The 24,533-nt window shown below is 39.9% G+C and overlaps 1 long non-coding RNA gene across 1 annotated transcript in view; it reads right to left on the bottom strand.

Moving 5' to 3' along the window:
* The window catches only part of LOC116484178 (uncharacterized), a 29,788-nt gene extending 17,562 nt beyond the window's left edge, over nt 1-12,226 (bottom strand). Inside the window, exons 1-2 of the long non-coding RNA XR_004252486.1 lie at nt 12,153-12,226; nt 10,538-10,643 (exon numbers count right to left, since the gene is read on the bottom strand). This is a non-coding gene — a long non-coding RNA (uncharacterized LOC116484178). The remainder of the gene's footprint in view (nt 1-10,537; nt 10,644-12,152) is intronic.
* Between the last annotated feature and the right edge of the window lie 12,307 nt (nt 12,227-24,533).

The raw sequence follows: 24,533 nt of genomic DNA, 5'->3' as shown, positions 1-24,533 counted from the left end.
ATTGTATTAACAGCATTTGCAGTGACCCAGGTGAAACTGCAGACTATTATTCTAAGTGAAGTAACTCAGGAATGAAAAACCAAACATTTTATGTTCTCATTGATATGTGGGAGCTAAGCTATGAGGATGTGAAGGCATAAGAATGATACAATGGGCTTTGGGGACTTGGGGGGATGCGTGAGGGGGGAAGAGGGATAAAAGACTACAAATGTGGTGCAATGTATACTTCTGAGGTGATGGGTGCACCAAAATCTCACAAATCACCACAAAGAATTTATTCATGTAACTAAATACCACCTACACCCCAATAACTTATGGGGAAAATAAATAAATAAATTTTTTTTAAAAATACATAATCATATATATATATATATAAAATGTATACATTAAGTCCCATTTTTAAGAGTAAAATATTAAAAGTATTCCCTTTGCGATTACAAATAAGACAAAAATATCCACTATCACTAGTTTTATTCAACATTGTACTGGAGATCCTAGACAATACTGTAAAGAAATAAAAAGGATAAAGATTTGGAAAAAATAAAACTTGTTCAGATACACAATAGGAATTAGTTTACCAAGAATATTAGACATAAAATTACATATAAAAGCTATTACATTTTTATATACCAGCAACAATTACCTAGAAGGTGAAATTTTTAAAAATCATTTATAAAATATGGATTATCTAGGAATAAATTTAATAAAATAATTAAGAAACCTCTATGGAAAAAATAATAATACTGCTTTTAAAGATTTTTAATGTAAATAAATAGAAAGTAGACTATATGGGATCAAAAGACTCCAGTAATAAAGATGTCCATTCTCCCTAAATTGATCTATATATTCGATAGAATAAATACCAAAATCTCAACAGTTTGTTGTGTGTGAATGGAGCAGGGAAGGTGAAGAAAGAGAGAGAGAGAAGTGAGAAAAACAATGTGCATGTCCATACATGTTTGTTTTGGAAATTGAAAGCTGATTTTAAAATTCATGTGAAACTATTGAAGTGTTGGCTATTCTTGACCAAGATAAGCATGAAGAAGAAAACTGGGGGGAGGGGACCTTGTTCTACTAATTATTAAAAATTATTATAAAGCTACTATTATTAAAACAGCCTGGTATAGGCTAAAAGGTAGAAACAGAGAAAATCAAACAAAACAGAGAACCCAGAAACTCGACAATACCTACCAGGACAACTGATACATAATTGAGTTAGCATTGTAGTTCAGTGGAAAAAGAACAAAATTTCAAAAGAAAATGGTACTGTTATAATCAGGTATTCTTTAGAGAAAAATTAAAATTTACCTTTACCTACATATACATACAGGTAATCAATCCAGTTATTTAATCCTAAACACCTACATATGAAAAGTAAAGATATAATATTTCAGGTAATATCTTCTTGGTATGTAACAGTTTTTAAATAAGACACAAAAAGTAAACTTTGTAACAAATAAAAGGAAAACTTAGACTATATTAAAATTAAGAAGTTTTGTTCATCAAAAGACACCATAAAGATAGTGGGAAGATAACAATATTTGCAACTCATGTAATTAAAGAAGAATGGCAATCCAGATTATAGTATAATTCCTGCAAATTGCTAAAAAAAAAAAAAAACTGACAAGAAAAGAAGATAAGGAAAAAAAAGAGGAGGAAAGAAGAAAGAGAAGCAAGAAAAAGAAATGAACAAAAGACTTGAATTTAAAAAAGGAAATTTGAGGCCCAGCACAGTGGCTCACACCTGTTACCCCAGAATTTTGGAAGGCCAAAGCAGGCGGATCACAAGGTCAGGAGTTCAAGACAAGCCTGGCCACCAAAGTGAAATCCTGTTTCTACCAAAAATACAAAAGTTAGCCAGGCAAGGGGATGTGCACCTGTAGTCCCAGCTACTTGAGAGGCTGAGACAGGATAATCGCTTGAACCTGGGAGGCGGAGGTTGCAGTGAGCCAAGATAGTGCCACTGCACTCCAGCACTCCAGCCTGGGCGACAGAACAAGACTCCATCTCAAAAAATAAAAATTAATTAATTAATTAATTATAAAAAGGAAATTTAGTCAATAAACATGAAAAGGTTCTTGATCTTACTAATCATCAAAGAAATGCAAATTAAAAGAACAATTAGCAATTACTATACTGGCACGAGATTTGAAAAAATTATATTTTACAATACCAAGTGCTGGTGAGGATGTGGATGCAACGTCAAGTTCGAACACTGTTGGTGGAGGCATATATTTGCAAAACTCCTTTGGAAAAAATTTGGCCGTGCCTAAAAATGTTGAACCCATACATGCATTATGACCAAGCAATTCTAGATATATACACCAGAGAAACTCATGCCTCGGAAGGTTTGTACCAGTTGTCCATAGGAACATTGCCTAAAATTGGACACATCCCAAATGTACATCAACAGTAGAATGGAAAAATAAAGTGTAACATATTTAAAGTAGAATAACATACCACAATAAAATTAAGTACACATCAATAATATGTGTCAATGAATTTCACAAACAAAAATGAGGAAAAGAAGCAAGTGACAAAAGAATATTTACAGTGTCATTCCATTTGTATTAAGTTCAAAAAGAGAAGGAAATGCAATGCAATTTACTGACAAGCATTAGTGGTAACAGTATAAAGTAAACAAGAGAAATGATTACCACAGAAGAGTAGTATGTAGTTATGTTTGAAGGGCAGAGGGAATTATGTCAGAAAGAAACATAAAGAAAATTTCTAAAAACTAGTAATGTTCCATTTTATAACCTGGGGGCAGGGATTATTTGCTTTAATACTATGTTATTTCAATTGACATATTAGTTACCATTCTGAATGATTAACATTGGTTACAAGTTGTTTTTTTTAATCAAATATTCAGTAGTCCATAACTACTTATTGGTCAGAAAGGTAGGAAATCTAAAGACAGGAAGTTGTTAAATGAATTAAAATATATTCATATGGATAAGCTAGATACTATATAGTACACTATATATAGTATATCTATATATCCATATTGATGTTAATATACTATGCAGCAGTTTAAGAATAAGATATATTTATTTAAACTCATAAGGTAATATATCACAGATGTACACTAAGTGAAAATGACAAATTGTACAAATTTCATTTATACAAAAATGTTCAAATCTCAAAAAATATAAAACCATAGTATATTCCTATTTAAACACATATAAATTTGTAAATGTATTGAATGAGTTCAGAAAAAAAAGAAAAAAAAAAACCCACCAAACTGGTAATAGTAGTTACTTTTACAGAAAGGACTGATGTAGGGTAGAGGTGACACTGGATGGGGAAAGGTGAAGAAATCTAGAGGGAATTGCATTTAACCAGTATTATTTGCCTTTTTTTTTTTAATAAGGAATGTATTTGTGCATCAATTGCTTCCTTTGTTAAAAGTCTAGGACTTTCACTTCTACCAATGAAGAATTAACTGCTACGGGAAATGTCTCTGTAAACAACTGAAAATTAGACAAAATATATGAAATAGTATTCAGACATGTGTAGCAGATAGCATGGGACTATGATCTGTGAAAGAAAGGAAACAAACGAGATGAGCAGTAAAATTAACCCAGATCACTGCCTAGACAGTTTCCAGGCCTCAGTACAGGAGGGAGAACTCAAACAGGAAGGGAACCCAGTTGACTTTTTCTCACTAAGTTTAGGCAGCAAAGATAGGGAGGCCAAGGTGTCTAGAATTTGCAGACAAGAGTAAGCAGGGCTGCACAGAGGGTTCCAGAGAACGGCAAAGGGATGCCCTCAAGTCTTTGAGAAATAATCTGTACATAATATGGGGTGAAACTTTGAAAAGCAATAGATCAAATAATTTTCTTAGTTCACATATGGCTAGGAAGAGTTTATATTCAAATTCCAAACCACCACAGAAGAGGGATCTCATGATACACAGGAAACTGACTAGAGAGTACTCCGAATGGGGGTGGTTTCATAGTGAAGCTAAATGATCAGTAGAATAAAGGCTGCTCTGCACATGCCCTAACAAAACTTAAAAGCAAGCCTGGAAATGATAAGACTGACAGGAAAGTAACATGACTATATGAAGAACAAATTCAACATGCTTTAAAGAATACAACAAAACCCAGCATGAATGAACATAAAATTCATAATGACTGGAATTCGATTAAAAGTTATAAGCATGTAAAAACAAAAAAAGCAGAAAAAAATGACCTATAACTAGAGGAAAATTCAACCAGTCGAAACTGACCCAGAAACAACAGAAATAATTAAATTATTAGAGAAGACTTAAAAACACTATTAAAAATACATTCCATATATTCAAGGATATTTTTCAAGACATAAATGTGATGAGAAAAAAAGTGGAAGATATAAAAAAGAACCATATGAACTTCTAGGGATATGCATTAATAAATACACTGGATAAGATTAACAGCATATTAAACACTGTAAAAACAAAAAGTGAATTTGAAAGGGTAGCAATAAAAAATATTCTCTGTAAACCACAGAGAGAAAAAAAAAGAATTTAAAAAATGAACAGAGCAAAACAAAACTTCAGTGAATTTGGGGAAATATCAGCCAGTCTAACATACATTTAATTGAAGTTTTGAAAGGAAAAAAGGACTAGGGATTGAGACAGAAAAAAAAATTTGAAGAAATGATGGCCAAAAAACTTTAAATTTGATGAAACCTGTGAATCCACAAATCCAAGAAGCTCAACAAACTTCAGGCAAAATAGACACAGAAAATCAGACCAAGGTAAATTATCATAAAAGTGCCAAAAATGCCAAAAAAAGAAAATCTTAAAAGCAGTCAAATAAAAAACGACACATTTAATACAAATAAACAAAAATAAGAATGTCAGCAGACTTCTCCAAAAATATGCATGACAGAAGACAATGGAGAAACATGTTTAAAATACTAAAAGAAAACACTGTCAATGTAGAGTTTTATACTCAGCATACTTATCTTTCAAAACTGAAGACAAGATAAAGATGTTTTGGAAAAACAAATGCTTAAATAATTATTTGCCAGTAAACGTTCATTACAAAAATGTTAAAATTCCTTGGGCAGAAGGAAAATATCGGATGGAAATTTAGATCTTCACAAAGGGATGAAGAGCAATGGAAATGGCAAGTATAAAAGACTTTCATCTGATTTTTTAATGTCTTTAAAAGATAGTTGACTATCTAAAACAGTAAGAAAATGGTATTGTGGAGTTTTAACATATGTGGAGATAAGACTGAATGCTTTCTCCCTAAAATCAGTAACAAGGTCAGGATCTCCGCTCACACCACTTCTATTTAACATTGTACTGATGTTCTACCAGTGCAATAAAGGAAGAAAAAAAAATTAAAATCATAGAGAGTTAAAATAATGAAGTAAAACTGTCTCTATTTGCAGATGGCCCAATTGTCCATATGAAAAATCCCAAGGAATATACAAATAGCTACCAGAACTAAAAAGTGAAGTTAGCAAGATCACAGGATACAAGATGAATATACAAAAGTCAATTGCATTTATATATACTAGCAACAGATAATTGGACATTTACTTTTAAAATAGAAATACACCATTTACAATCATGTCAAAAAATATGAAGAGTTAGAGATTTGTCTAAATATGTGTAATACTGACATACTAAAAACTACAAAATAAAATATTGCTAAAAGAAATTAAAGAAGATCTGAATAAACAGACATGCTATGTTCATGAATGAAAGACTCAAAATTAGTAATGTACCAACTTTCCCATATTGATCTAAGGGCTTAATACAATCCCAATCAAAATCACAGCAGTCTTTTTGTAGAAACTGGTAAGCCGATTCTAAATTTTATAGGAAAATGAAATGACCCAAAATTGCTAAAATAAATTTGAAAAAGTAAAACAAAGTTAGAAAGTGTTCACTACGTGATTCAAGACTTACTATAAAGCTATAATAATTAAGTCAGTATAGTATTTATCTGAGGATAAACATAAAGATCAGTGGAACAAAAAAGAGTCCAGAAATAGATCTACTCAAAGATGTCAAGGTTATTCAATGGGGAAAGATAGTTTTTTCCAACAAATAGTGCTGGAACAATTGGATATCCATTTGGAAAAATAACAAGCCTAGACACTAACCTTTCACAATACATAAAAATTAACTCAAGAAGCATCACAGGTCTAAATATAAGAGCTAAAACTATAAAACTTCCAAAAAAACCCTTAAGAAAAAATATTTGTGACCTTGGGTTAGGAAAATATTTCAAAAATAGGACACAGAAAATACAAAGAAAAACATGATAAATTAGACTTTGTCAAATTAAAAACTTTTGATCTTTAAAATCGACCATTAATAAGAATACAAGCCACAAAATTGGTGGGAGAAAATATTTGCAAAATTTGTGTCTTATGAAAGACTTGAATCCAGAACATGTTAAAAAACACAATTCAACAATAATAAAACTTGACTTTTTAGATGAGTAAAAGATTTGAACAAAGAAAATATGAATGGCAAACAAGCATGTAAAAAGATGCTAACGTCATTAGTATTAGAGAAATGCAAATTAAAACCACAATGAAATATCACTATACTCTCTCTGAAACAGCTAGAATTAAAAAGACTGACAATACCTAGGATTGACGCGAATATGGAGCAACTGAAACTCATATATTGCTAGTGGGAATATAAAATTATACAGCCATTTTGGAAGCCATTTGGCATATGCTTATCATATCACACAGCAATTCTACTCATAGTATTTACCCAAAAAATGGAAACATGCTTCTACACAATGTTTTGTGTGCAAATGTTCATAGTCACTTCATTAGTAACAGTCAACAACTGCAAATAACCCAAATGTCTACCAACTGTGAATAAACAAGCATATTATGGTATATCTGCAAGTTGAGATACTACTCAGCAATATAAAGGAAATAATTCATGCTACATAAAACAACATGGGTGAATCTGAAAAGCAGTTTGCTGAGCGAAAGAAACCCAAGACCTAAAACTGCCTAATTGTATGATTCAATTTATAAGAAATACGGGGAAAGGCAAAACTAAAATGATAGAAAGCCCAACAGTGATTGTCAGGGACTGGAAGGAGGCAGAGGTGATTAAAGGGAAAGAAGCATGCAGTAGATTCTGGGGTGATGGGAATATTCTTTATCATGAGTATAATGAGGCAGTGATGATAAATATTTGCCAAAACTTATTGCACTGAACACTTAACAGGGTGAATATAATTATATGTAAATCACAGCTGGGGGAAAAAGCTGATTAAAAAACGTTTAAGGAGATAAACAGGAAAATGAGGCCAATGGTTATAATGTAAATGTCTAATGCAGGGGTAGGTAGCTTCTAAAATCTTCCAAACCTTCTTCTATCTGCTGCAGCTGCTGGATTGGATCATTGGATCTGTTACCAATTAAAGAAGCTTAAAAATGCTGAGAAGATATTCTGTAGCTGAAAGCACCACCTTTCCCTACGTAAGGCTACTAGGGAACCTTTAGAAATCTTCTACTCTTGCTCATTGGCCAGGTATGGATTTGCTGAGGTGGGGAGGGTGTAAACTTGCAGGCGATAGTGTGCTTTGATGTCTTTCATCTTATTAAACTCTCCCAGCAATCTGAAGGTAAATAGTTATTCCCACTTTGCAGATAAAAAATGGAAAAGGCCTAGAGAGAAGAATTTGGGTTTTTAACTTTGAAAGGGATCACATCCATATCCAGACACATTCTCATGAATTTTTGGAACAGCAAATCACAGAAAAAAATCCCAAAAGCATCTAGAAGAAAAAAAAAAAAAATCAGCTACCTCTAAGGAACAAGATTCTGCCAATAAATGCTCAAGGAGTTTGTAAGAAGAGTCTTTTGTGGGTTTCCCAAAGCTGCATCAGGTAAGATTGAGAGGAAACGGATAGCATCCCCTTTAGGACTGGTAAAGGAAACCAGAGACTTCATAAACAATAGCAAGGCAAAGAAACCAAGGAATGGCAAGGGAAGGCCCAGAAGCCAGTGTGACTACAGCAGGACTGAGAAATAGGCCTGGAAGGCCAACTTCGTGTCACACTGCAGAAAACTTTATGGTTGAGAAGAAAGAGTAATGATTCTCCCTGCAGCTCTCTGTCCCATGCTTCATCTTTCTATGACCTTTGAATTTCCTACTCTCTCCCCAGAGACCTACTGATCTTCCTAACTAGAGAGTCTAGCACTGGGAAAAGGAAAAGAGTCCCAAGTATATCCACAACCACTAGTCTGGTAGAAAAGAACAAAGAATCCTCAAGAAGATAATGTTGCAAAGGAGAAAAGACAAGGTGTATAGAGAGAAAGCACAGGAATTTGTGAAGAATAAATAACAGAGCTAATATCTGCTGGCCTCTGTTTGACTGTCCTGTGCTAATGTCTATGAGGATTCAGGATTCACTGATGATGGTACACTTCTTCCACTCTCCCCTAAACCCTCCTACCCTAGTTTGGATTAGAAACTCTTTCTTGTTTTGATCTTCATGTACACCCTAAGAATACCACCATCACTACAAGTATAAATAAGTAAAGGCTAGCTGAACTACCCAAATTTTCTGACATTCTTTTTTTTTTTTTTTTTTTTTTTTGAGACGGAGTCTCGCTCTGTCGCCCAGGCTGGAGTGCAGTGGCGCAATCTCGGCTCACTGCAAGCTCCGCCTCCTGGGTTCACGCCATTCTCCTGCCTCAGCCTCTCCGAGTAGCTGGGACTACAGGCGCCCGCCACCACGCCCAGCTAATTTTTTTGTATTTTTAGTAGAGACGGGGTTTCACCGTGGTCTCGATCTCCTGACCTCGTGATCCGCCTGCCTCGGCCTCCCAAGCCACCGCGCCCGGCTTTTCTGACATTCTTTCTCCTAGTTGCTTTGCTCCAGAAGTCCCAGACTTTTCCATTCCTGAGATTAATTCTCTTCCTTTAGCTTTGGTGCATCCCTGATCTTGCAAGGTTCAAAGCCTGCCACATGTTGTAGTCTAAGCTCTTCTCTCCCTCTTTTGCTTCTAGAGGAAAGACAAGGGGAGCTTTGGACCCCAGGAGTTGAGGGATTGGAGGTGGCCCACACTCTGGCTCAGCTTCCTCTTTCTTTCTTTTGTTCTCCTCAAGTGCCTAAAAACAATTTCAGATGCATCTCCCATTGGCATGGGAGATCAATCTCCTGCCAATAACTGCCCCATTAGGTCTAGACAAGAGATTCATGCCCAGCTGCACCCTTGGCTAGTGTCTGACATGATTTTACTTTATAATCCTAAAAGAAAATTTGCCCCTTCCCAACCTTAAGTCACATTACAAACTCTCTCTCTACCTTGACATTACAATTAGCCCCATTATCCTCTCCCAATTCCTGGAGTTCCCTGTGTAAACAAAGAGATGGGAAAATGAAATTCTGCCATACATCTAACACTTCACCAACTTCTGGTTTATTTTAATGCATTCCCAGAAAGCCTCTAGAGGGCAAGCACCAAGCCTTGTTTGTTGTTGTACTCTGCATGTCTGGCACAGTACTTGCTACATGGCAGATGCTGAATAAATGAAAAAACGAATGCCTCATAGTTTGCTTAAACTGGAAGAATTATACAAGATTCCTTCATGCACAAACCTGCAGGCAAGTCCATGAAAAGATGGCTGTCTGTCTAACTTTCAGCATTCCACCCACTTCAAACATGGCTCCAGGTACCAAAAATGCCCTCATATTTTGGTGCAATGCAGAATCCATACTGGAGGGATGGGCTTTGGTTTTCATGATAGGATTTAATGTGTGGGTTAGGCTGTCAAAAAATGAAAGGAAGGCTGGGCGCAGTGGCTCACCCCTGTAATCACAGCGCTTTGGGAGGCCAACGAGGGCAGATCACCTGAAATCGGGAGTTCGAGACCAGCCTGACCAACATGGAGAAACCCCGTCTCTACTAAAAATACAAAATTAGCTGGGTGTGGTGGCACGTGCCTGTAAGCCCAGCTACTCGGGAGCTGAGGCAGGAAAATCACTTGAACCTGGGAAGCAGAGGTTGCAGTGAGCTGAGATTGTGCGATTGCACTCCAGCCTGGGTAACAAGAGCAAAACTCCATCAAAAAAAAAAAAAAAAAAAAAAAAAAGGAAGGAAGGAAGGAAGGAAGGAAGGAAGGAAGGAAGGAAGGAAATGAGGCAACAATGAGAAACGTTACCTACAAGATGGCAGAAGACCAGAGGGGATGGTAGAGAGCCACAGGGATGAGAAAAAGCACTAATAACCTGCACTTTCCATGTCCCCCACTCTCACAGCTATCTAGACTTTGAATCCACTGGAGAAGCAGCTTGGTTTCTGCCCTTTTTGAGTTCACGGGATCAGTCTCCTTGAGCTCCTACCTTTTCAAGTGTTCAGTTCCCTGGCAGACAGACCAGCCAAGTTCTACCATGGGTCTATTTCTGTCACCCCCCCGCAACAAATACCGTCCAGCCTTCTTCTACACCATATGAATTAAAAGCACATCAGTGAGAAAATTAACTGGAAGGAATAAAATTTCATGGCCATTTGGCAGCCTCATGATTCAGCAATACCAGCAGTCCTTCACCTTTGGCTTCAGGTGCCATGCACAAGCCAGCTCCCGTGAGCCACCAGCCATCACCCACAGTGCTGTTCACAGTCATGGCCTTGGTAGAATGATCAGACCACTACAGCTGCAAGGAGGGAAATCCAGGTCACCGAATGCCTTCCCTCTCCTCTCCACTCCTCTAGCCTATTTCCTTCTACTCAAAATCTCCAGCTATCAGTGCAATCTCATCCCGCAAATCTTTTCTCAAGGAAGATGAGAGGAAGACACCCTCCCTGCCCATCTCCACTTTTGAAATGACTCCAGGAGTGCCAGCTGTACAGACTTTTCCAGAAGCGTGTTGGAGGAGAGTGTGGCGCATTCAGAGCACCAAGCCTCCCTGATTATGCAAGGCATACAAGAGCCCTTCTATTCATCACCTCGAGGTAGACTATTAAATCTCTGGAAGCCTTCCACATGGTTTAGTAATGGAGATCCATTATGCCCTCCCTCAGGTTCCATTGAACACCAGCAAACAAACATATGGTGAGTAAGTTCTAATGGAATTCCACACCACATGCAGGCTCTGCACAGAGCTCTGTGCTGGAGGGAAGCTGGCCCCAAGCAGCCTTTGATGGCAGCTCCTCCAAGTGGTTTCTGCAACAGGATTTTCCTGCTTTCAACATGTAAGGATATGAGGTGTGGAGAACTTATTTCTGTTTTTTAGTAAAGCATTTGGTGAGGAGCGTGGACATCTTCTTCTGTCCCCAGCTTGTAGAGGAGCTTATTAGCTGACTTTGGGTAGGTCACTTGGCCCCCCAAACCTTTGGTGCCTGTCTGTGTAAAATAGCCACAAACAATACCTGTTGTCTATTTCACAGGTGTTGTAATAATGAAACAGCTCAATGGACATAGGATGTTTTGGAAAGCATTTCAGATTTGTATCATTATCACAACCCGCCCCCGTATTTCCCACCTCCAGCCCATGTCTATAGGCTTCATTCCATACAAGAGCCAACTGCATTATCCTTAGGAGAGTTAAAAATAAAACAACAAATCTAGAGTATTGATATTGATAACAAGAAAATGTATTTTCTACAACTCAGTAGCTTTACAGTTCCTTTTTGGAAACTACACCTTTAAAAATAAAAACCTGTCTTCTCTCTTTGTCCTCCCTGTCTCCGACCTCCCCCCTCCTCCCCCTTCCCCACCAAAAAGTGATTATGGAGTGAGAGCCATACTGATTATTTTGACTGATCAACTGGAGAAATTTAGATAAATTTGGTTTTTCATTAACTGCAGCTGTTGTTTCTTTCAGTGCTTAAATGCAATTTATCATTTGAATGTGCCAGCTGAGGAACGTTGCTTGAGTTTTCCTTTGCTTTCAATCATTAGTCCTAACAGTATGAATCCAATTTCTATAGTTAGCCTTTAAAAAGGGTCCCATTTTCTGTCCTTTATGGTTGTTCTTATTGAAATATTAAGTTTTAGGATCAGTTCTCTATCACACACACCACTATCAACATACTACTATTCAAACCCAAATCCAGCTTCCATGCCCTGAAATCACAAGTGCGAAAGCCCAAAACTTCTCAAGGCAGCTCTCCATCTCCCCACCTCAGCCCCAGCCCATCACCATCCCCACCCACCCGCTTACTTAGAACAATGTTTAATTTGGTCACCAGATTCAAATATGCAGAAGTAAGGCCTCCCAAACTCAACGAGATTTCCAGCTCCAGTGCACAAAAAGAAAGTTGTGTAGTTCCACATGACTTGACTGTGAATGAGAGCTGTGAAGTGATAAACGACCTCCAAACAATATTGGCTTATTTAAATTAAACTATTATTCATTTATACAGGATGATGACTCATGATTATCTGGACAGGAAGAGAAAAAAAATGAAGTAGGAGGAGATAGCCTCAGAACTTGTTTCCTGTTAATGTTCTAAGAGTAATATCATGCTAGTCTTTATGTGGTTTCTCATTATTCTTAGAACTTTAGTTACCATCTTAATTATTCTATTGTTTCTCTTGGAAGAGGAGGAGGAGTAGACAGGCTACATTTACTCTTTTTTTCACACCATGATGGATTAAACGTCAAGAATAATTAAATGCCACAGGTTGCTAGCCAACAATTGAACACTGACATCTTTTAGGAGAACTCACCCAGGAAAGAAGAAAACAGAAACATCTTAACATCTCAGTGTCTTTCCTGACTTCATTTAGGTAGGCAGGGATCCCAACATCTTAAACTAAAATGAAAAAAAAAAAAAAAAGAACAGAGCCTCTCCAAGCTAATAATTATTCTGTGCTTGGAATGAGAGTGTTCAGAAGAACCAGACATTTATGTCGAAACGTTTTCCAAAGTAGGAGAAGTGGGGGGTTGCTCCTGTGCACGCTGGCAAATGAAAACAACAAAGAATGTGGATCATCCCAGAGAATTTAGAAACAACATGGGGCCATTTCAAAGGTTCTGATTCTGAGATTTTGAGGGCAAGGAAACAAAGGAAATGTTATTGGTTAATTTATCAATAATTGATAGACTAGGCTGTACTTCCAGTTCCATTTAAGAGCCAACGACAATAAAATTGTCAGCACATGGCTGAGTAAGAACTATCTGGGGTGGATGAAACTGAGGAATATTCACTGAAAGGTTAATATTTCATGAAGACCAGAAGACCAAGGTCAGTTATGAAGGACCCTGAGGTTCCAGTTCACTTTGAAATGCTGAAGCCAGGCAATTTCAGGACATTCTATTTATTCTGACAAGTAAAGACACCTTCCAAACACACAGCAGTGACTTTATTCGAGCACAAAATTTGGCCCCTCTGGGAGTAGCAAAATCGAGACAAATGATACCCTAGATAATGTGTTCTTCCCTACAAGCACCCAAGTTTTTGTGAAGAACAGCTTAACTTTTTTGTGTTTACCACAAGAAGACTCTCAACTCTCCACATGGCTTGAGTGATAACTGATATCTCTACAATATTATGGCCACACACATCCCATCTCTTGTTTGATTTTTTTGGATCTCCTCTTTCCCCAAAGTCCAGTCTTCCTTAATATGAAGAGGTTGGTCTTGAATCTGCATTCTCTGGTTCCTATCCCTTTAGTATCACTCATTTTGGGTGGCCAGTCACTCACTTACAGGGCACAGACAAAGTAACAGACAAACCAAAAGCCCTTCCAAACCAAACAACAAGGGCCAGGCGAGAAACTATCAGCTCTTCCTAGGAAGCTGAGACGCAATGCCCTGAATGATGATGGAGCCTGACAGGAACAGAGAGCACAGCCCACTCATCCTAGCTACGTACTATCAAATTCTTAAACACCACCACCAGATCTTCCTTTTCTTTCTCTGTCAAGAGTCACTGGTTTAACTTGACCACATGATGTGGCCTGACTACACTAAAATCTCAGAATTTAACACTATATAATTGATCCATGTAACTAAAAACCACTCTTACCCTAAAAGCTATTGAAATTTAAAAAATAAAAGATAAATTTAAATGTAAAAAAAAAATTAAAATTAAAAAAGATGTGCCCTGAAAGCCTAGAGCTCTACACCTCTGAAATATAACACTTCTCCAAGACCCCAGGGATGTCAAAAAAGGAGAGCTAGAACGTAACGGTATTAGTCCGTTTTCACACTGCTGATAAAGACATACCTGAGACTGGGCAATTTACAAAAGAAAGAGGTTTATTTAATGGACTTACAGTTCACATGCCTGGGGTGGCCTCACAATCATGGCGGAAGGCAAGGAAGAGCAAGTCACGTCTTACATGGAGGGCAGCAGGCAAAGAGAGAAAGAGAGCTTCTGCATGGAAACTCCCATTTTTAAAACCATCAGATCTCATGAGACTTATCCACTATCATGAGAACAGCACAGGAAAGACCCGCCCCTATGATTCAATTACCTCACACCAGGTTCCTCCCATGACACATGGGAATTGGGAGTTACAATTGGGAACTCCCATGACACATGGGAATTGGGAGTTACAATTCAAGATGAGATTTGGGTGGCAACACAGCCAAACCATATCAGTGGCTCTTGTTAAAGACCCTGAAGACTGTTCTGAATGGCTTGGGTGCAGGGCTGGTGCTCCCACTCTCCTTAAAGTGTCAGAATTCTTTCCCTTTACTCCCCATGTGAGAACCTATTATCCCACAGACTCCACCCTGCAAAACCAAATGTGGCAGCCCACAAGTTGAGTTCTAAGAGAGATGCACTCCAGAACCTTCTGCCCCAATCACCCACTTTCCACCCCTGCTCTGTGCCCTCCCCATCCTGAGTGAGGGTGAAAGCACAGAGAAGACAGGACCAAATAATCAGTTCTTACTCTCTTACAAACGGTAACCTGTTGAGTGAGCATTGCTACCACTCCACACCTGGATAAAAATAAAACAAATGTCAACAGTATATATCTCTTACCACCTGAGACCATGTACTTATGGCTCTCACCCCAGTTCCTTGCTGTGAAATACCTACTCAACATTACTGTCTATGAGTCTGCTACAAATAATTATTTGAATATCTACTACCACAGGCATAAAATGCTTTGCAGCATAAGTTCAGATTCAGGGCCATAAGTTCAAATTCCTGACCTCCAAACAATATTTGCAAAGGGACCATCCCTCAGACCACTTTCCTTGGACATTTCACCCATCCAAGAGAGGAAGGCCTCTACCCACACTGCTATCTTATTAGAGAGTGATTAAGAACTTTCCACACAATTATCCACCTTCTCAGTGAGAAGAACTAGAGTGCAGATAAAGAGAGTGTGTGCTCAGTAAATATTTATTGAGTCCTCACTGTGTGCTAGGCACTCTGTAGGCACAAGAATGTAATACAGGGTGAGTATTCTTTATCCAAAGATACAAAAGACAAAATGCTCCAGTGAGCATTTCCTTTGAGCATCATGGCAGTGCTCAAAAAGTTTCAGATTTTGGAGCATTGCAGATTTTAGTAGGGGTGCTCAACCAGTAAGTACATAATGCAAATATTCCAAAATCCAAAATACTTCTGGTCCCAAGTATTACAGAAAATGGATACTCACCCTGTAGTAAACCAGATGACCAAGCAGCCTTCCCTCATGTGCTTTACCATCTAATCCTCACAGAGTCTCATGAGATCTCTAGCAACACCATTTAATCAATGAAGAGAGGCAAAGACAGCCCCAGATAGAAAAGGACAGAGATGGGATTGAAAACAGGTTTGTTCTCTCCAAACCACTTACACTGCCCCCAAGTTAATGGGGAAACAAGGACTCTTGGTTTGCTCTTCTTGGCCTATTATTTTAAAAATGGCAGGAAATGGGCTTGAGGGTCAATCAGGCCCACTCCCCATTCAGTCCAGGTCTGGGGATTATCACTGGGAAAGACAACCTCCAGCTGGACTCATTGATGGCTCATGGCTATGTGTTCATGCTAGATGGCCAAATGGGCCCAGTTGGCCTCTAGGCCCATGCTTAAGGCACCAGCAATGTCAAGGAAGAGTGTGAGAAAACAATTTTTGAAGAATGGTTTCTTTAAAAAATAAAATAAAAAAAGGAAAAAACACCAAAGTAATCAGATAAGAATTCTATTACATTTATTTATATTTACTCTATAGCTTAGTATTATTTTATTCTGAATTATATATGAGAAGGCAGATGCTGAAACCTTTTTGTGCTTAAAGTCAGTGAAGATCTTAATCTGACCCAAGAAAATTCTGCTCTTATGCCCCAGGGAGAAGCCACAATACCTGCCCTTCCTGCCAAGGTCACGCAGAGGAGGAGGCCACTAGTAGCCCATAAGCTGAGGTCTTCTGCCTGTGCCTGCACTGTTCTGTGCCTTCCTTCCCAGGAGCTGTGAGGATCAAATGTCATCAAGAGCATAGAAATTGGTGAGAGACTGTCAACTTACCAACGTACGTGAGGTGTTTTGTCTCTATAAACCCTGAAGCATCACATATCCTTTTTTCATATTTATCATGGAATTCCTCCAGTGAAGAATTGAACACAGTCACCCACTCAATCCCTGAGCCAATGCTGACTGCAAGAGATCACCTTCCTGCACAGCTGTGCTGTGCTCCTCCTTCAAGATTCATCACACATCGTACGAAATCCTAAGGCTGCTAAGGTTTGGCCCCTGTATGCTCTTCAGTCTTAGTCATGACCTCTTCCACTCTCCCTGATCATTTCCACCTCTCTCAAGAGGTATCAACAGGGCAATGGTACTTCTTGGGTACCAGAACATTCTATACCAGAATGTTGTAAGGCTGTGGCTGACCCAAGCCACTGGTGGGTATCTTTTCCTTGTCTATTTTTTATTACAATAATTATTCAGCTTGTGGGCTTAAAGTAAGCTGGCACCCTCAGTAATAGTGTGCACCAGACCCTCCTGGCTTCTCTGTCTGCCCAAGAGAGGCCTCAAAGTTGTAAACCTCTAGGGAAAGTAGCCATAATCACAGGCCCTTCCCATCTGCTCATCTTAAATGGCCATCTCTCACTTCTCTTTTAGACCAAGACCCTTGACTTTGACATGAAAACACCTTGGGGAGCTTTCAGAAGCACCATGCCCAGACTCTACCCAGAGATTCTGATTCATTTACTCTGTTGAGGCCCAGCATTCATGCTTTTTTTTTTCTTCTTTTTTTTTTTTTTCTTTGAGACAGAGTTTCGCTCTTGTTGCCTAGGCTGGAGTGCAATGGTGCGATCTTGCCTCACTCCAACCTCCACCTCCCGGATTCAAGCAATTCTCCTGCCTCAGCCTCCCAAGTAGCTGGGATTGCAAGCAGGCACAACCAGACCCTATTAATTTTGTATTTTAATAGAGACAGGGTTTCGCCATGTTGGTCAGGCTGTTCTCGAACTCCTGACCTCAAGTGATCCACTTGCCTCGGCTTCCCAAAGTGCTGGAATTACAGGCATGAGTCACCATGCCCAGCCATTCTTGCTTTTTAAAAGCTCCCCCGGTGATTCAAAGTTGAGAACCACTGCTCTACCTAGATCATATTCCAACACACAATGACAGTTTCTCTTTTTCTCTTCCCAAAGCTAAGATGTTTACATTTCAAGCGAACTGATTCTCTGTGAATCTCAGAGTTGAGAGAAGCTCTGAAGCTTCTCAATGCAATAGGTGTCTCAAGATTCTGAGATCATTTACAACCAGCTAACACAAGGCACGCTATGTCCAGCCCTCCTTCTCTTTTGCTTTATTCTTGCTAGTCTAGGTCTCTTGGCATGAACTCCTGAGAAAGTTTATCTGTGGGAGAAGCTCTGGCTTAGGCTTGAATTCAGAGATGAAAATTTCCCTTCTTAGGAGTCTTCAGCAGAAATGAAATGAAAGTGAATTATTCTGGGGGGCCCAGGATACTTGGAAAAGATCTATGGTCCAAACAGGGGTTAGGACAGCTGAAAACCAAGCTAACCTACATCACCCTTTCAACCAGCACCTAAGCCTTCAAAAAGAAAATGAAGAAACTTGGACAAAGAGCCAGTAGATCCCAAACATAACACCCATCAGGAATGGTGTCCTTGTCTCTGGACAGGGCTTCTGAGACACCCATTTTTTATTTTATTTTATTTTATTTTATTTTTATTATTTTATTTTTCAGAGACAGGGTCTTTCCCTGTGGCCCAGACTGGAGTATAGTGGGTGATCATAGCTCACTGCAGCCTCAAACTGCTGGGCTCAAGCCCTCCTCTCACCCTTAGCCTCCCAAGTAGCTGGGATTACAGGAGTGTGCCACCATGCCAGGCTAATTTTGGTTTTGTTTCATCTGTTGGTTTTTTTTTTTTTTGGTAGAGATGGGGTCTCATTATTGCCTGGGCTGGTCTCAAACTTCTGGACTCAAGCGATCCTCCCACCTCAGCCTCTCAAACATTTGGGAGTATAGATGCACACCATCACGTCCAGCTAATTTTTTAACTTTTTTGTAGAGATGAGGTCTTACCATGCTGCCAAGGCTGGTGTCAAACTTCTTGGCTCAAGCCATCTTCCCACCTGTCTCCCAAAACACTGGGATTCTAGGGGTGAGCCACCGTACCTGGCCCCTGGCCTCTTATCTGTTTCATATGAAAACACCTAAATGAGCACTTTGGAAGGCCAAGACGGGTGGATTACTTGAGGTCAGGAGTTCGAGACCAGCCTGGCCAATATGGTGAAACCCCCATCTCTACTAAAAATACAAAAAATTAGCCAGGCGTGGTGGCACGCGCCTATAGTCCCAGCTACTCAGGAGTGTGAGGCATGAAAATCACTTGAACCCAGGAGGCAGAGGTCGCAGTGAGTTGAGATTGCGCCACTGCACTCCAGCCTAGGTGACAGAGTAAGACTTTGTCTCAAAACACACACACACACACACACACACACACACACACAACCACCTAAATGACATATTTAAAGCATTTGGGATATTGAATGTAAGACATTTCCCAAGAAGAGGTAGTATTAATTACATATTTCACATTTGTACAAAATAGAAAGAAATATTATGGGGGCGGAGGAATCAAAATGTGGGGGAATGGGCCTGTTCTGTGTTACCGTAATTTTAGGACTTAATATAATATCATATACTAAATATGGGCACAACATGAAAACGAGTAACCAGAGGTCACAGAGTAGCCATTAGCATAGAGTCTAGCCAACACAGGAGATCAGGAAATCTTTCAGAGATGGATAGAGGATAGATGGATAGACAATTAGATGATGAATGGATGGATGGATGGATAGATGGATGGATGGAGTATCTTGTGAACATCCTTCAAGCTAGTAGTCATGAGACTATTGATAAACAAGAAGGAGCAGCACTCTCCATGGCATATTATTGATCTGAGCCCACCACTACCTTCCATCTGTCATTGCAGTTGAACCAGAAAGGTCTGCCTCAGCAACAGGAGACCTTCTCTAAAGCATGTTTTCATTAGGGCCTTCTCAGTTGCAAATGACAGATCCCTACTTCTAATGGCTTAAGCCACAAACATCAAGTGTTGAAAGGATATTGGAATATCTCAGGAAATACAACGATAGATGCAATTTAGTCTCAGAAACCATTTAGAACAAGAACTAGAATCATGTAGGGAACCAGATTTTTCTTCTTTCTGTGCATCTGTTTGATTTTTTCCAGTGTATCTGCTCCATTTTCCTCTGCCATATTGTAGAGTCATTCTTCCTATTTGCCAGAAAACATTTTTTATAGCAGAAAACGTTTTTTCAATGGTTCCTGAGTTCTGCATGATCCAAATCCTGGTACCAAGAAAGAGTCAAAATTGACTCTTAGGACCCATTCCAAATTCCTGGGAAAAGAGCATATTGGCCCAATTTGGGTCAGCTCTCCACTGCTGGGCCAATCAACTATGGCAAGGAGTTAGAATTATGCTGTATACTCTCTTGGCAACCATGAGAATGGGAGGGGAAAGGAAAACATTCTAGAAAGTTAGGTGAGCTGATCAACCAAATCCCTACAAATAGATTGGCACCACTGGCAAAATTCTTGAGCAGCCCTGGAAAAATTGTGACATATGACTCTTCATCTTCCATTATTTCTGCACCCACTCTCAGCCCACACACAAACCTCTGCCGTCAAGCATCCAAGGCTTTCAAGCAATCCAAAGCCCCTTTACTTTGAGACCCAATCCACGTGTACATCCCCACCCAAACTCCAGCTTTTCTTTCACAACGTAGAGTTTTCAGGATTCAACTAAAGCCTCAGTTACCTCAGTTACCTGGTTGGCCCCCCAGGAACTTTGAAAATAATCTCAGCATGCAGGCCTGATGGATAAAGAGGAAGTAGGGTCCGGCATGCATGGGGGAAACAGGAGCCAGAGGTCACTCTGTGTTCAAGATATAGACATAACTCACGCCCACAGAAGACAGTCTTCACAGGGTCCTTCTCTAATGTTCTGTCATTAAAATGAGTCAGCTTCTCTGTGTATGTGTCTCTGTGTTGCTTTAGATTTCTCCACTTCTGCTCCTAAACTACTGCCCACCTCTCCTGTTTAAATTCCTGATCGACCCAATATCCTTTTGTGATCAGAGATCAGCTGACACACTGGCTGGATTGGAGTCACGGGATCAGCCCCTGCAGTCCAGTTAGCTATGTTCAAAAGACAGAGTCATGCGCTATAAACTTTTGCTACTCCAGATGTGTTTGTGGACACATCCACATCACCCGAAAGCTTATTAGAAATGCAGATTCTCAGGTCCCATGCAGAACCTACTGATTCAGAAACTACATTTTAGCAGTTCCCCTAGGTCATTTGTGGATTCATCAAAGCTTGCAAAGTGCTGGTTTAGAATACGTCCCTTCAAGTTGGAAACTGCCTGGGCTGCTTCACAAGCATGGAGCCAGGAACAGTGCTAAAATCCCTGCCTCTTGTCAGGTCCAAGTCCACTAATCCCACTGATAGTGGTATTGTCTACTCCTCCTTTTGGAGCCATTTATACTTTTTTTATAATTAAACTCTAGAAAATCACAAAATCTGCAGAAAGGGAGGGATCTATTGGTGATATTTCAGGCACTGTTAACGGGGTAAAAATGTGAGAATTATTCATTTGTTTTGGAAAAGATTGTGGGAGTGTTATGTTTTGTTTTGTTTTAAAATACAGTCCTTTGCCAGCCTGGGCAACATGGCTAAACCCCATCTCTAGCAAACTATAAAAAATTAGCCAGGCATGATGGCGCAAGCCTGTGGTCCCAGCTACTCAGGAGGCTGAGGTCGGAGGATCACTTGAGCCTGGGAGGCGGAGATTGCGGTGAGTCAAGATGGCATGCCAGCACACCAGACTGGGTGAGAGTGAGACCTTATCTAAAAATAATAATTATAATAATACAGTCCTTTGTCATCCATTAAAGCCTCAAGAGAGGCTACTTATTCTGCTTACTAATCTGTCTCTATGTAAAAACAGTCTTGCCCAAGGAAATAGCTCGGATTTCTGCTATGATAATCAGTCTCTTTTCTTTTTTTTTTCCGCTCTGTCGCCCGGGCTGGAGTGCAGTGGTGCGATCTCAGCTCACTGCAACCTCTGCCTCCCGGGTTCAAGCGATTCTCCTGCCTCAGCCTCCTGAGTAGCTGGGATTACAGGCACACACCATCATGCCCAGCTAACTTTTGGATTTTTAGTAGAGACAAGGTTTCACCATGTTGGTCAGGCTGGTCTAAAACTCCTGACCTCTTGATCCGCCTGCCTCAGCCTCCGAAAGTGCTGGAATTAGAGGGATGAGCCACCGTGCCCTCCCACTGCAATCAGTTTCTTACCTTAAAACATCATTGCCAATTCCCTACCGAAAGAGTCTTCTAAGATCTTCTGTCCAACATCCTCATTTTACAGATGTGGGAAACTAAGGCCAGAAGAGAGAGATACTGATAAAAGTCAAAGAGGTGATTTAAGCTTCAGCTGATGCCAGATCCCAGGGATCCTGGCTTCTATTTGAGGGTTTCCTTCACTAAATAGAGCTTCCAGAGGAGAGTCACTCCTGCATGTGCGCCTGTTGGGCTGAGGCAGGAGGACACAGGGCAAGTACTTCTGAGACAACAAGTTGCTGGTGAGAAGTGGAGACAAATATTTGCCAAATTTTGGATGAGGGTCTGGAATCCAAGAGTCTGCCCCACACGCAGTTTTTCGTAATATGGATGCCACAGGACCTTCCAGAACATTCTGAAAAAGCTTTTAAGGAAACAGCAACTACAAAACACGAAAATAACTGCCCCCAGCTGCTCCTAGGGTCACTGTATTCTGACTGCAGCTGTGGAGAATTGTTGAATTCCATTCTCCATGTTGCCCTAAAAGCATTTCAAAGAGGTTCAGAGAAAGCTGGGTGCACTTTGGTAAACTGAAAACTATTTGTGACAAACCATCCATCACCATCTCTCCACATTTACCATCAGAAAGAGGCAGGGGCCATAGGGGCAGAAGGCCAGACCCAAGTCAGAGGGGGACACTCCCATTTCCAGTTGCCCCTGTCTTTCTGGACAACCCTAGAATAATGCATGTCCCCTTGTGTCCTTACCAAGGATATTTTAGAAGAGAAAAGAAGATGAAAAAGCTGCAAACATTTCTGTTTGCCATACACCTGCTCCTCAAGAATTGTAAGAATCTGTGAAGTTAAAATAGAAAGTTCTTCCTGCAAACATCATTTCATAAATGCTAATTATGACACTATTTACTTTAACACCTGTCCACTATAATTACCTCTAAGCTGGAGACATTTGTTAAGAATCATTGTTATTTGACTACTTTTTCTCATTATTCAGTCTTATAATGTGGAAATATTAATATTACTGCAATCCTTCCTCATATTTGTAGAATACATTTCTTGGGAGAGGAGAGTAGTGAGGAAGAAAGGAAGATGATAATGTTTAACAACAAAAAAGCCAGAATTTATTGCCAAGTTCAAAACTAGGCAAGACCAAAGTGTAATGTTTAGGGCTGACTGCTAAGGTGAAAAGCCAGGAAGTGATTGCCACAAAGCTTAGGAGAGGGGTTAATTTCCAGGGAGCTGGAGAGGATAGTGATAGGTAGAAGCATGAGGCAGTAAATGAAACTTTGAAGTACAGGTCACGTTCTATTTCTTGACCTGGTGGCAGTTATGTGAGCATTTATTTTGTGGTCCATTTCTGAATAATGAGATTTTGTTTTGTGCACCTTTTCATTTGTTAGTTTATTTCACAATAAATACTATTTAAAAAAATAGAAGGATGTATCTCAGCCACTAGCCCCTTCTCTTATATGAAACCGTATTTGATCATTTCCCCTGTCAAGTTCCCAGTGACAGGGACAACTCAAAGAAAGGCATTCTGATGCCTATTTGCACAAGCTAGTCTCATGAAGTGCCCCCCAAGTATTTTTTAAAGCAAGAAGACCCTTCAAAGAGACACTTGTAAGGAGGTAGCAGTATATAAAACACACAAGTGGAGCTATGCTGTTATAATCAATTACAGGCCTGGGCCCACCCATCCTGGTTCCTCTTCCAACGCCACTGTATCCCCAAAGGCATTTTTGTGGGCTCTCTTGGGTTCTTTAGAATACAGTTTAAAACCCCAGATCTAATGAATACCCAGTGGTTACCTACAAATAACCTAGAGGCCAGGAAAGCAGTCAGGGGAACTGGGACACAGGACAGATAAGTCTTCATGTGAGAATTAAGGTCAGGAACATTTATGTGTCAGGTGGTAAGGGACTTGGCGTGGGACTCAGGGCAGCTGGAGAGCACTGGGTGCCAGCCACTGGGTGAGGGCTGGCGTGCTGAACAGAGACCAATGCCTGGGTCTAAGCTGTGCAAATGAGCGTGAAAATTGTCCAGTCAGTTAAAGTGAACACAGCTCCCAGAGGTCCCTGAGGAGTCCTGCTAATGGTGGGCGTGGCAGGCACCACAGAAGGCCTGCAGGGAAAAACTTGGGGTCACGCAGACCTTTTTGTAGCTTTCAAATAACAAGTAAACAATGTCTGTCCCATGTCCCAGTGAAACTGAAAAAAAACAAAATAGCTGTGATTTTTCAGTAGGGCACGTCCTAGAGAAGAAGGTCTGCCGTTACAGGTCGACACTCTCCTTCCCTCCCCTCTCCTTTACTGAAATGAAACTAAGAGAGATTTTTTAAAATGTATTAAGTGGTCCTCTACCATTCTCCAAGCAGAAGAGAAAGAGGGATGTTTCACGTCGGCCTTTGTTTCAGTCTGTTCAGGCTGCTACAGCAAAATACCGTAGACTGGGTAGCTTCTAAACAACATAAATTTCTCACAGTTTTGGAGGCTGGTCAAGCCCAAGATCAAGGTGCCAGCATTTCTGGTGTCTCTGATGCCCATTTCCTGGTTCTCTCTGTGCCCTCACATGGCAGAAGGAGTGAGCTAGCACTCTGGGGTTTCTTTCATAAGGGGACTAATCCCATTCATGTGGGCTCTACCCTCAGGACCTAATTATCTCCCAACGGCCTCACCACCTAATACCATTACATTGGGGGTTAAGATTTCAGCATATGAATTTGAGAGAGACACAGACATTCACACCACAGCAACCTTTAAGCTAAAAGGCTTTTCAAACCAGATATCTCCACACTG

This window comes from Hylobates moloch, unplaced genomic scaffold (genome assembly GCF_009828535.3).
Source record: "Hylobates moloch isolate HMO894 unplaced genomic scaffold, HMol_V3 SCAFFOLD_15, whole genome shotgun sequence".
In the NCBI taxonomy this organism is placed as follows: Eukaryota; Metazoa; Chordata; class Mammalia; order Primates; family Hylobatidae; genus Hylobates; species Hylobates moloch.
The sequence above is the reverse complement of the archived record's forward strand: the minus strand, read 5'-3'. Positions and strand labels throughout refer to the sequence as shown.